The sequence below is a fragment of the Saccopteryx bilineata genome, chromosome 3, assembly GCF_036850765.1.
Source record: "Saccopteryx bilineata isolate mSacBil1 chromosome 3, mSacBil1_pri_phased_curated, whole genome shotgun sequence".
Lineage (NCBI taxonomy): Eukaryota > Metazoa > Chordata > Mammalia > Chiroptera > Emballonuridae > Saccopteryx > Saccopteryx bilineata.
Window position 1 is genome coordinate 95,205,938 of NC_089492.1, and position 13,961 is coordinate 95,219,898.

The window sequence follows — 13,961 nt, forward strand, 5'->3', positions numbered from 1 at the left end:
ACTTAAGTACTTAAGGGCGAAATGGCATGATGTTGGGATTTGTTTTAACATACTTCAGCCAAAAGAAAGAAAGAAGGAAGGAAAAATTTATAGATGAAGAAGCAAAAGTGGGAAGATACTGGTAATTCTAGAATTTGAGTGTTAATATTTGAAGTTTATTGTATTATTTCCTCTACTTTTGTGTATTCTTTTTTAAAAAAAGAAACAAATACCAATATACTCAGATTATCATAATTAAAAACAAAAATAGACCAGAGAAATATGTTTTAAAACAATAATAATAGAGCTCTTTTTTAGACAGGTAACTCCATCAAACAAGTCTGGAATATTTGCATGCCATTCATGGAACCATGAGTCAACAGAGCTGTGTGTGGTATATGAAAATTGTAAAAGCAGAATGGTGCACACCAACATTTTAAGCCTTTGTAATTCTTTTAAGCCTGAATAGCCTAGCCTCATTTATAAAATATTTTCTCATTTTTCTTTTCCTCTTTTTAAATTAAGTGAGAGGCAGGGAGGCAGAGAGACAGACTCCTGCATGTGCCCTGTAAGGCCAGGAGCCGTCATCATGACCATTCACATGCAGGTTCCCATTGGATTCGGGCAGACGATAAAGAAATGGCGGAGTCAGAGGATGGGGGGCCATCCTATTTATTGGTGTCTCACCAAGACAGGCAAACCACAAAAGAAGACAAGGGAAAAGCAGAAAACCAGCTCTTCCCATGAAGGGCAAGGGATCAGGGGAGCCCCTGCAATTGTGATAGCAGGAACTGTGTGTCTGAGCTCCTGGTCTGTCCCACTCCACAGTGTAGAAAACCAAAATCCCTTAATCCAATATACAAACAAGGAAGTCTCCAACACAAAGTCACCCATCCAAGGCATAACTGGACTTCTCATGAGAGTGCACCACCCAGATCATACAATCAGTCAAGGGTGTGGGGAAAAGCCCAGTCCCAAAACCAAACCCCAGGCCACAACAACCCGGCCCGCTTATAGCCTGTCCCCCACACCCACCACAAGTCACAAGCGAGCAAACATATATATCATGTCTACAAACCCACTTGACCAACATGCCCCAATTGGAATCCATCCAGCAAGCCCCCTACCGGGCTATGCTCTTCCCATCTGGGGTTGCTGCTTTGTTGCTCAGCAACCAAGTTATTTTAGCACCTGAGGCAAGACCATGGAGCTATCCTCAGTGCCCCAGGCCAAGTTGCTCAAACCATTTGAGCCATGGCTGTGGAAGAATGAGAGAGAGAGAGAGAAAGAGAGAGAGAGGGAGAGAGAGAGAGAGAAAGAGAGAGAAGAGGGAGGGGGAGGGGTGAAGAAGCAGATGCTCGCTTCTCTGGCGTTCCCTGACCAGAGTCAAACTGAGGACATCCATACACCAGGCTGACACTCTATCACTGAGCCAACTGGTCAGGGCCTCTCATTACTCTTAAAACTAGCAATACCCTATTGATTTCTTTATTTAAATGTTTTAATGAGAGATTTAAAGAAACATTCTTGAAATGAGTAAAAAGAAAAGAAAATAAGGTGAGTGAAGGCTTTGGGGAGAAGAAAAATTGTGTTAAAACTTTTCAAAAAGGAATTTAACCTCATATTTTTAAAGGCATCATTATCTGGCAGGACTCGGAGTTTTCCTCCCACACCGTCCGGCCTGTGTGGCCAGTGTCTGGAGAAAGGATTGCTACTCTAACAAGTGGGGTTTTAAGAAACTAGCATGGATCTGAAAGAAGCAGTCACTGGAAAAACAACAACAACAAAACTTTCTTAGGATCCTCCAAGAGTTTAAAGAGAAATGAAATTTATATCCAACTGATGCTAAGAGCACAAATTTCATTGCAAAAACATTCAAGAAATTGGAATTGACCTACCCCATCAGGTACGAGCTAAGGCCAAGCTGTCTTACATGCCTCCAAGATTATATTTTTCTCTTGCTTTAAAAAAAAAAAAAATTGTAACCCTTTTGTGAAATCTCTTGAGTTTGTAATGTTACTTTGACCAAAACCTTTAGGTGAAAACCTCAGCTTGTTGCAAACATAAACTTCTAAAAAAAAAAAAAAAAAAAAAAAATCCCTCCCTTAAACGGAAATTAACACACCCTGAAACTAAAATTAACACACCCTCAGCCAGAGCCTGACTTTGACTTTGAACTTGAACATGAACTTGAACTTGACTTTAAACTTGAGCTTGACCACTAAGAATCTCGTTCAAGTTTATGCTCATGTTCATACTCAGCCTCCCCTTGCAGCGCTGACTCCAGCAGCAGTTCCCGCTGAGGGTGTGGGTGCAGTTACCGCTTTGGCTCAGATTCGGGCTGCAGCTGCGTCCTGGCTCTGGACTTGAACCTTGAATTCGACTTCAAACTTGACCGTTAAGGTTCTCAATCTAGTTCAGGTTCACGTTCAGGTTCTCATTCACATTTAAGTTCAAGTTCATGTTCATGCTCACGTTCACGTTCAGCTTCACGTTGTGGCTTAGACTCTGGGGGTGGTACCCACTGAGGCTGCTGGTGCTGAGGAGGAGAAACCAGAATGCAGAAGAGAGGGGTCCTGCAGTGTCTGGGTTCTTACACTCCAGCCTGTGACCTCAGTGTTCTTGACTGAGGGAACAAGGGCAGACAGAAAAGTCTGGAAAATAATAAACCATGGGTGTGGACCTTGCTTGTTATCAGTTCCTTGAAAGGAACTCAAAGCTCCAGTAAGAAGAATGAGTGATAGGACTATCAAGGACAGACACCACCCCACCCCACCTCTGCCTCCTCTCCCCTTCCCCTCCCTAAGACATGAAAGTCACGTAGGCCTACAAACAAAGAAGTCATAGAAATCAGGCATTTGTCACATGACAGCTAAAGCTGTAAAGGTATATAAGATGTAAGAACTCTAACTTCGGGGAGCACATGTTTTGTTGCCTCTTTTGGGGTCACGCAGCTCTGTCGGCTAAATAAATCCTACTTCCTTCATCAAGTTGTCTGGGCGTTTTTGTCCTCCTTTGATTCCTGCAATAGAGTGGCTACAGCTCTGACTCAAACTCGAGCCATAGCTGCAGCTCAGGCTCAGGCTCAGGCTCAGGCTCTTACATTTGACATCTGATTAAGGGTCAGGGGTTCTGTTTTGTTTTAGTCCTTGACAAATACTTCATGGAAAATCTGGAATGCCAGGATAGGAATATTAGGTGTTAGGTAGATACTGGGTGGGAGCACTGAGAGTTTTTTAAACATGATCAGAGCTGCCCTGTTAAAGGTAAAACCTATCAAGTGTGAGTAAAATGAAGTGTAATACTGGTAATGAGAGGTCAGAAAGTAATACTCATTATTGTTACTGAGTACTGGTGCCACTTTTTATACATATTCTGATTGAATTCTCATAGCGGGAAGTATTGCTATTCCACTTCGTAGATCAGGAAATCAAACAACTTGCCCAAAGTCATACAGCTAATAAGCAGTAGATCAGTATGCTTACCTGCCTGTAGGTTGAATAAGTTTGTAAATATGATGTATATGTTTGCTTGCTTATAGTTTGCATTGTGTGTGTGTGGGGGGGACAGGCTATAAGCAGGCAGGGTCCTTATAGTTTAAGGCTTAGTTTTAAGACTAAGCCTTTCCTACCCTTTTAATACTAAGATCTTTTCAACATCATTTTAATACTAAAATCTTCTCAACACTAAGCTTTCCCACACCATTGACTGTTGCATGATGTGAGGTGGTGCACTCTTATGAGGAATTCCATTGTAAAGCCAGTGGCCACGGCCAGGGCTATCATCACAGCAGCCCGACCCATGCAGGTTCGCATAGGATTCGGACAGTCGGTAAAGAAACAACGGAGCCACAAACTGGCGGGCCATAGTCTTTAATCCTAGCTTGCACCCGGCGGGCAAGTAAAAACATACACTGGGCTCCAAAACCCACTCACATTCAGTGCTCACAAAGCTACTGACTTATCCGAGTTTCCTAGAATCAAAGGTTTCTAGCTCACCAGACTTATTCACTTCTGTTCCCCGTCTACTTCCTTCTCCCTGCATAAACTACACAAACTGGCCTTTCACTCAACACTCCGCCATCTTGGCTGCTTCTCCTGGCCTCCGCCACGTGGCCTCCTTCTGCTCTCTGCTCTGCTCTCTCCTCTAATGATAATCTCAGGAACCAAGCACACAAGCTCCTATTCTGCCCCTATTTTATAGTGTAGAAATCCAAACCTTTAATCCAATATACAAAACAGGGAAATCTCTAATACAAAGTCACTTCTCTGATTGGATTGTACCACCCCACAGCAAAAAGGGTGGGAAAGGCTTAATCCCAAAACCAAGCCCCAGGCTATAGGGATTCGGCCTGCCCACAACACACATTAATATCACCTGGGAAACGGCCTCCATGTGGGCAGTGTCATCTTTTTTTTTTTTTTTTTTGTATTTTTTTGAAGCTGGAAATGGGGAGAGACAGTCAGACTCCCGCATGCGCCCGACCGGGATCCACCTGGCACACCCACCAGGGGCGATGCTCTGCCCACCAGGGGGCGATGCTGGAGCTCTGCCCCTCCGGGGCGTGGCTCTGCCACAACCGGGGCGTGGCTCTGCCACAACCAGAGCCACTCTAGCGCCTGGGGCAGAGGCCAAGGAGCCAGCGCCCGGGCCATCCTCGCTCCAATGGAGCCTTGGCTGCAGGAGGGGAAGAGAGAGACAGAGAGGAAGGGGGGGGGTGGAGAAGCAAATGGACGCTTCTCCTATGTGCCCTGGCCGGGAATCGAACCCGGGTCCCCCACACGCCAGGCTGACGCTCTACCGCTGAGCCAACCGGCCAGGGCGGGCAGTGTCATCTTTAACAAAGTGAGCATAATACATTTTATCTGCCCAACACCCATAGTAAGGCCAGGAATCGCCATCATGGCCATTCACACGCAGGTTCCCATTGGATTTGGACAGACGTCAAAGAAACAACAGAGCCAAAAACTGGTGGGCCATCATCTAGCTTGCACCCAGCGGGCAAGTAAAAACACACACTGGGCTCCAAAATCCACTCATTCAGCACTCACAAAGCTACTTTATCCAAGTTTCCTAGAATCAAGGGTTTCTAGCTCACCAGCCTTATTCACCTTTGTTCCCCATCTCCTTCCTTCTCTCTGCACAAACTCTGCACAAGTTGGCTTTTCCTTCAGCACTCCACCATCTTGGCTGCTTCTCCTGGCCTCCTCCACATGGCCTTTCTCTGCTCTACTCTCTAATGCTAATCTCAGGAATCGAGAGAGCAAGCTCCCGGTCTGCCCCATTTTATAGTGTAGAAATCAAAACCTTTAATCCAATATACAAAATAGGGAAGTCTCTAATATAAAGTCACTTATCTGAGGCATAATGGTATTGTACCACCCCACATCAAAAAGGGTGGGAAAGGTTTAGTCCTAAAACCAAGCCCCAGGTTACAAGGATCCAGCCTGCCCAAAACCCATTTATGCCTTAGATAAGTGGCTTTGTATCAGAGACTTCCTTATTTGTATATTGACTTAAAGGTTTTGATTTCTACACCATAAAATGAAGAAGACAGGGGGCTCGCTTGCTCAGTTCCTGCTATCAGCATTGCAGAGGAGAAGCAGCAGCCAATATGGCGGAGTGCTGAAGGAGAAGCCAGTTTGTGCAGAGAGAAGGAGATGGGGAACAGAAGTGAATAAGGCTAGTGAGCTAGAAACTTTTGATTCTAGGAATACTCGGATGAGTCAGTGGCTTTGGGAGCCCTGAATGGAAAGGGAAGTATTTTCCCACTGTGTGTATTTCTCGCCTGCCGGGTGCAAGCTAGGATTAAAGCTAATGGCCCACCAATTCTTGGCTTTGTTGTTTCATTACCGTCTGTCCGAATCAAATGCGAACCTGCACAGGCCAGGAGGCTGTGATGGTGGCCATGGCTACTGACCTTACACTGCTCTTAATCACTATGCTTGACTACTTCTTAAGGAGACCAGAGGGTGGGATGTGTAAGGTTCTGAATTAGAAAGGGTATGATAGTAATGGAATGGAGGCATCAAATTGACAAGACTTAGTAAACAGTTGTTTACGGAAGTCCTTGGTTTGGAGCCTGGGTGAAGGCAAAAATGATATGGTCACTAACCTAAATAAAGAAACCAGAGAAAAAACCTGGGATAGGATAGAAGATTATTAATTTGCTTTTAGCTATGTTGAGCTTGAGATGCCATTAGTAAATTCTAATAAAATGTTTACTAGCAGTTGTAAATGAGCTCAGATGCCAAAGGGAGGAAACAGAGCTAGAAAGAAACTGAGACATGACATGGAAGTAGTAGAGAGGTAAATAAGCAAAGAGGCAGGGCCTGGGGAGGAGGACATTATCACAGGTTTTTGTTTGTTTTCTCTGCTCTCTCTACTGATAATAAAGATAACTTTTGGGTTTGGTCAGCCACCCCCTCCCAAACTATCCAGCGACTTTCAGGAATGAAATGAAGAAATGTACAACCAAATGTTACAAAATGGTCCTGTGGAGTCATTCTCTGACTTCTCATCATTGGGAGGGATAGAGGCAGCTTTAGCAGAAACGGGTGGATTCTAAGTAAAATGAAGAGGGCAATCCACTCTCTCTTCCATTCGGATAAGACAAGGGTGTCCATCTTGGCACCTAAGTCCTGGTGCATCTTCCAGGGAACCATCGCGCACTGCTGCCCAGGGCAGGATTTGAGGGGCTAACACAGGTCAGGGAGCATACATGCTTTGTTTTGGGGGGCAAAGCAAAGCTTAAAGCTGGCAGGATATGCACTGTATCCCCTGAGATTCTCCATCTGAGCAGCCAGTCAGGTCTTTCCTAAAACATCCTAAACAAGAGAAAGGGCAGTGGAAGGGCAAGATTCTGCTGATAAATTTCCCCGCAGGCCCCACAAATAAATGCCTTGGGGTTAATGGGGGTGAAAATGCAATAATAAACATAGCAGGAGTTTGTGCAATCTCCTCTAAGCCAAGGAAATCACCTCATCACTCTCCAGTTGATGGACTGATCCTCAGCTCTCAGTTCACCATCTTCCTCACAACTCGTCTCAGCAATTTTTGTTTCAAATTGCGTGTTCAGGAAGCTGTTGCATGATTCTATTATGAGTACGTAAGGGTCACAATGGGGTGGCTCCCCTGCTAAGAACTTGGAACTACGGGAAATAAGATTGCCTGATGAGACTAAAATGTTTAATCCTGATGAATCAAGAGGGAAAAATCTGGAAATTCACTTTATGTTCTTTTTTTTTACAGAGCCAGAGAGAGAGTCAGAGAGAGGGATAGACAGACAGGAACGGAGAGATGAGAAGCATCAATCATTAGTTTTTCATTGCGCATTGCAGCACCTTAGTTGTTCATTGATTGCTTTCTCATATGTGCCTTGACCGTGGCCTTCAGCAGACCGAGTAACCCCTTGCTTGAGCCAGCAACCTTGGGTCCAAGCTGGCGAGCTTTTGCTCAAACCAGATGAGCCCACGCTCAAGCTGGCGACCTTGGGGTCTCGAACCTGGGTCCTCGGCATCCCAGTCCGATGCTCTATCCACTGCGCCACCACCTAGTCAGGCTAGAAATTCACTTTAAAAGAACAAATGTGTTCCTGGGACAGCAAGACTTGACCCTGATGGATGAGATTAATACATCTAAAGAAAAACTGCATCTGTGAGAAGGGGAGTTCAGCTCAATTACGAACAAGGCAATTGCATTCAAGAAAATTTGCTGCGTACCTACTATGTGCCAACAATAGGCTCTCATTTTAGTTGGAGAGGCAGAAAATAAGCAAATGCATATATAACCAAATGTCAGTGCTTGTTCCCGGGGAAAGGTCTACAGAGCAAACAGCATCTAGGGCTCAATGGCAGTTTGCTCATTCAAGTTCTGTTCCAGATTTAGGAAGTGTGCTGGGACCTGCAGCCCGAAACCTCTGTCTCCAGCATTTACTTGTGATGTTTTAATCAATCAATAGCCTTTTTTTTTTTTTAATTTCTTTCTGTGTCACTTTCCTGAAGATATACATAGAGAAGACACTACATATCAAAAGGGGACAGACAGCTCAATGAATTTTCCAGACAGAGTACACTGTGTCACCAGCACCCTGAATCATGCTCCACATCCCATTTTCAGCCCTTTGATCACCAAGAATTAACGACCATGGTGATGTTAACACCATGGATTTGTTTTGCTTGTTTCTGAATTTTATATAAGTGGAAATACACGGTACATACTCAGTATATAATGTCTGGCTTCTTTCATTCAATTTTAATATCTGTGAAATATATACATTCATATTGTAATATGTGTCAATGATTTGCTTTTTCATTGTCACAGATTTCATTGTACAACTGTATCACAATTTATTTTTTTATTTATGTCAATGGATATCAGGTAATTTCCATCATTCTTTTAATAAATTATTTTCTGCCAAATCTGTTAGAACTAATTTCTGATGTTTACAACTAAGAATTCTGCCTGATTCACTTTAGTTTTAATTCTAAATTTTTGTTGAGCGAAAAAGTGGCCAAAGAGTTATGTTCATCTGTAAAAATTATTTTTCACAATGCTTTTGAGGACAGGAACATTTTTCTTCATCAGCTATTTGGCAAGGAGCATCCACTTACTCTGTTTCAACAGTGAGGCCAAATGATCAAAAACAACATTCCATGTAGATAAAGCCCTGAGCTCCTGGCTCAAACGCAGTAAGTACTTCCTGGAATAATCGCTATAACTTTGTGTCTCTTAGGTTGCTACACAGTGGTTAGGAGGTTTTCTCTGCAGGAGCCAGTGAAATGACTACTTCTGAGTATGTGTCTCAGCAGTTAGTGTGGTTTACGTTTTGGTTGCACAAAAGCAGAGGTTTTGAGGTTGTGGTTTTCTCCATAGTCCCTATTGCCCTGGCTGCTGCTCTCAGGAACTCCGAAGAATATTGTTAATAGGCAAACACAATCTAGTGGGGAAAAATAACCAACTTGATTTAAAGACAGTCATACCAATTATTCATCAATTACTAGGATCTTTCCTTTTTCAAGCACATATTAACGTCCATGACAACGTTCAGACAGGAGTTTAACCTGTCTGAATGGGGCTGTAAGATAAAAGAACGGACCACTCTGTCTTTTCATTTCCTTTGTTGGCCAGGTCATATCAATTGCTGATACAATCATTAGTAGCTTGATTTTTGAGCAATAAGTTAGACCAGCCAAGAGCTGTTCCCTTCAGTTATTCAAGGAGACAGACTCTTGTAATAGTTGTGGCAGTTACTCACGGAGTGCTCACTATGTGTACCAGGTGTGTATGCCAAGGACTCTGTGTGCAGCCCACTTTGTTAAAGGCCAATCTCTCCACTTGTGTTTTGGATATTATCCTCTTCTCTTTCTCAAAGTCTTCCCTCCTACAATTAACCTCTTTCTCCCCTGCATGATTAATTTCCCCCTCTTTCTTAGATCACATCCATGCACAGTCAGACATATCCTTTAAAAAAAAATCCTTTGGCCTGACCTGTGGTGGCGCAGTGGGATAAAGCGTCGACCTGGAACACTGAGGTCGCCGGTTCGAAACCTTGGGCTTGCCTGGTCAAGGCACATATGGGAGTTGATGCTTCCTGCTCCTCCCCCTTCTCTCTCTCTCTGTCTCTCTCTCTCACTCCTCTCTCTCTAAAAAAAATCAATAAATAAAATATTTAAAAAAAAAATCCTTTGACCTCATATTTTTATATGACCTCATTTTCCAGACAAAACTCAATTTCTTAGTTCTTTTACAAAAGTACAACTCCCTGAAAGAATTTCTGTTGTCGCTGCTCTACTTTCTCACCTCTTAGCCTTTTCTCAACCAACTCTAGTCAGGCTTTCCTCCTCTCTGTGCCACTGAATTGTCCTATTTCAAGGTCATGAACAGCCATCCTTGCCAAACCAAAGGTCACCTCTGTGTCTTCATCTTAGTCAACCTCCCAATAGTACTTGACAGAGTTAACCACTCCTTCCTTCTTAAAATCCTCTTCCCTCTCAGTCTCTGTGATGCCACTTTTGTTTTTCTCTTTTCTTTCTATCTAACTGGTTGCATTGCCTCAAGCTTGTTTTCTGGTCTTCCTTTCTCTAGCTGGTCCCTAAATGTTGGGATGGCTAGAGGCTCTGTCTTAAATCTTTTCATACTACCCCTAAGTGAGCTCACTTAATCTACATACCAATTACTCTCTAGTTTTAAATTTCTTTTATCTTGAAAATGTGATGGGATTAGGCAAAGAAAAAAATTCACAGACACAGACAACAGCATGGTGATTACCAGAGGGAAAGCAGGGTGAGGAGGAATAAAAGGTAGAGGCAAAAAATGGTAATGAAAAAAATCTTCCCTTGGAGTGGTGAACACATAAAACAGTGTATAGATGATGTATTATAGAATTGTCTGCCTGAAACATATAATTTGATTAACTAATGTCACCCCAATAAATTCAATAAGAAATTAAATTTTTAAAAATTTTGCCTGACCAGGCAGTGGCACAGTGGATAGAGCGTTGAACTGGGATACAGAGGACCCAGATTTGAAACTCCAAGGTCACCAGCTTCAGTGCAGGCTCATCTGGCTTGAGCGCGGGCTCACCAGCTTGAGTGCGGGGTTGCTGGCTTGAGCATGGAATCATAGTCATGACCCCATCGTCACTGGATTGAGCCCAAGGTCGCTGGCTTGAGCAAGGGGTCACTCGCTCTGCTGTAGTCCCCCAGTCAAGGCATATATGAGAAAGCAGTCAATGAACAACTAAGGAGCTGCAACGAAGAATTGATGCTTCTCATCTCTCTCCCTTCCAGTCTGTCTGTCCCCCGTCTGTCCCTCTCTCTGTCTCTGTCACAAAAAAAATAATAATAGAATAAAATAAAATAAATTATTATGATATCACTGACGTCTTCCCAGGGCTCAAGTCCCTATGCTGCTGTTTGCTTAATATCACTCCATGGAGCTCTAAGAGGCATCAAAAAATTTAGTACAAACAAACTCTTGGTTTTTTAATCCCAAATTTGCCTCCTTCATCTCAATAAACAGTACCAACAGTCACCCTGTTGTTAAGGAAAACATTTAGAAGTCATCCTTAAATCCTCTGTCCCTCACTTTCCCAAATGAATCATTGGCAAGTCCTGTTTGACAACAGCTTCATGTCAGCAGTTAATTGTAAGAGTCTTTTATTCCTTTTAACTTGACAAATTAAAGGAAACTTTGGAAAATAGGAAGGAAAACATTCATGTCTTCTCATAATCTTCTAATTATAACTTAAATAGCTGCACGTTGTCTCATTAAGTATACGTCCTAATTTACTTTACAATCTCCCTGATGTTGTTGTATCTTTGGATTCTTCTCACATTTGACCTTTCATAAACAACTATGCAATGAATAGCTGCATGCAATATACATGTTTTATTTTTGTTTTTAAAATAAAGAAACTGATATATTTTGTTCAATAAAAGACCACTGAATGGTTTCCTTAGTTGTACATCAGTGGGGAAATAGACATCCAATATTCTGGTGTTCAGATGTAATAAAACTCTTAGAACTATTACTCTCTGAGAGCCATCATAGTTCAAAGTTGATCATTGAAGAGGAGGAGGTTAATCTGTCTATGGAGCAAGGGCCTATAGCAGAGAATAAATTAATATCTAAACCTACTTCCCACAATTCAAAATTGGAGAAACCTAGAGGGATGAATAGTAGAAGATTATCCACTCCAAAGAGGGGCAGAGAAGAGAATCGAACTAGTTCACCCCAGAGGAGTAAAACCAAGGTCCTGGGGCCAAGAAAGGTAATGAGATCCTAGGGGCAAAGACCCGTGATGAAAGGAAAGAGCAGGCTAGCAGTCTCCTTGTGACATGGTGGGCGTTCGGACTTACCCTACAGCTGAAGCTCCAAGCGCCTCTGGACCCAGCCACCCTGGCGCAGTGCTGATGTTCCGGGAAGGGTCACTGAACCTGGTCCTCTGAGCTGCAACCTTGGGAGCTAAAGTGTGGAGACTGTTCATAAACTCAGCCCTGAGGCATGGGATTGTTGTGCTTCAAAGAGCTCCTCCAGCCTGTGCTGGAACCAACAGGGACTTGTCCTCAGCAGTGGAGTAGATGGGCGTGGCAGAAGCAACAGTAGCTGAAACCAGAGGATCTGCTGTGGACTAACGAGTTTGAGTCTCTTCTCTGCCCCTCTTTGGAGTGAATAAGCTCCGACTATTCTTGACCAACCAATAAAGGTGAGGGTGGGGAGGAGCCTCAGAAAGTCAACACATGACTTCCTATTAATATAGCACCGGAAGTTCAAGCAACACTAGCAAATGTTTGCACCCCACACTACAGAGTTACATATAGGGTCTTTTCCTTAAGCTATATTCCCAGAAAAGGGATTATTGATTCAAAGGTCATGAACATTTTATGACTCTTGGCCAGAAGTACATTTTTTTTCCAAAGAAATGCACTAATTTCTACTGTCTAATTTTCTATACCCTCTCTGGCAAAGAATAATTAACTTGGTTTTTTGTTTGTTTGTTTGTTTGTTTGTTTGGTCAAAACCAAGAATTTGGGGGAAGAGTGATCAGTGTAAGAAGTGGTAGCCCACAGAGGAGTGCTCAGTGCAAGGCTGAAGTCACCTGCTCCGCCACACTTTCTGAAATGTGCATTCCCAGGCTCCTCCCCACATCTCTCGTCCACTTCCTCAGGGGCTTCCCTTCTGCAGCAGCTCCTCAAACATTCATGTCCCTGCCCTCCCATGCTCATTAAAACTGTCAGGGGGCAGATGTGACCGCAGTCACTCAGCTCTCCATGTGGCTTTAAATCAAAGAATCTCCTCTCTCCAGCCCATGTCTGCATCTGAGCTAGGATGTGGGAATTAAAACTTCATTCTCTGTTAATCGCACCTGAGCTTAGACATCCAGGACTGACAGCCCACTTAAAGCTGGACCTCTGCTATGAGGAGCAAAGGACCCTCATCATCAGGGTGTGACCTGAGAAACATCAAGGGCTCAGAGCTTCAAAGTTGGGGCCTAGAAGGAGTTGGCCATGTGAGGACCAGAGAAATGAGGTGGTGGGAACCAAGCTCAAGATGCAGAATTACAAGTGGAAAGCCCAGGTAAAAACATGCTTCACTGATGTCAGTATTTTGCCCAGAGCTACTCCAAGGTGATCATAATTCACTAAAAATACAAACCTGAAAGCTGTTTTTTTTTAATGCCAACAAATAAAGTGCAATTTAATAAATAATAGTCAATCATTTTTATATAAAATGCATGTCAAGCTCAAATGGTTTTCATTTTTTATAGTCATAAACAAAAGGTTTTTGTTCTACTCATGGTTATATCATTGTGTGAGCCTGGGCAAGCCTTACAGTGTTGCTGGCCTTGATTTTTATTTATGAGCTATAGACAATTGGGCCCTGCCTAGTGGCCTAGAGGGCCGGTGAAGATGAGGGGGGTAAATTTGGTGTTTAAAGTGAAGGTTAGAGGTGGTATTCAGTGGTTGATTCCAAGCATTACCTGTGGTTGGGATCTAATCTTGAGGAATCCAAGATTAAATAACAAGTAGAACTAAATGCCTAGTGACAAGAATGTACAATTAATAGGCTGCAGCACAGATTTGTAAGGAACTAATTGGACTATAACATAAATCCCATAGCGAGTAAAGGACAAAGGGAACTTAAAAATAAAAGGCAGCAAATAAATTATATTTAATTTGGACATGTGCCCCAGTGCATCTGGAGAAAAATCAACAAAACATAGATATCAATGAAAAACCTAGAAAGATGAGCCATAACTACTCTAAATGATATACCGACAGGAAATTGGATAGGAGCTGACCATGTTGTTCTGGGCTGCAAGGATGGCCTTTTGTGCCTGCAAAGGGAAATGAGAGTTTATGTCTAAATAATGAAACAAGACTGTGCATAAAATAAGGCTAAAATTTGTCATAAACCATCCCACAATTGCAGAGGTTCTGAATACTGCAGGTCAGTGAACGATCCTTGGATGCGGGGGA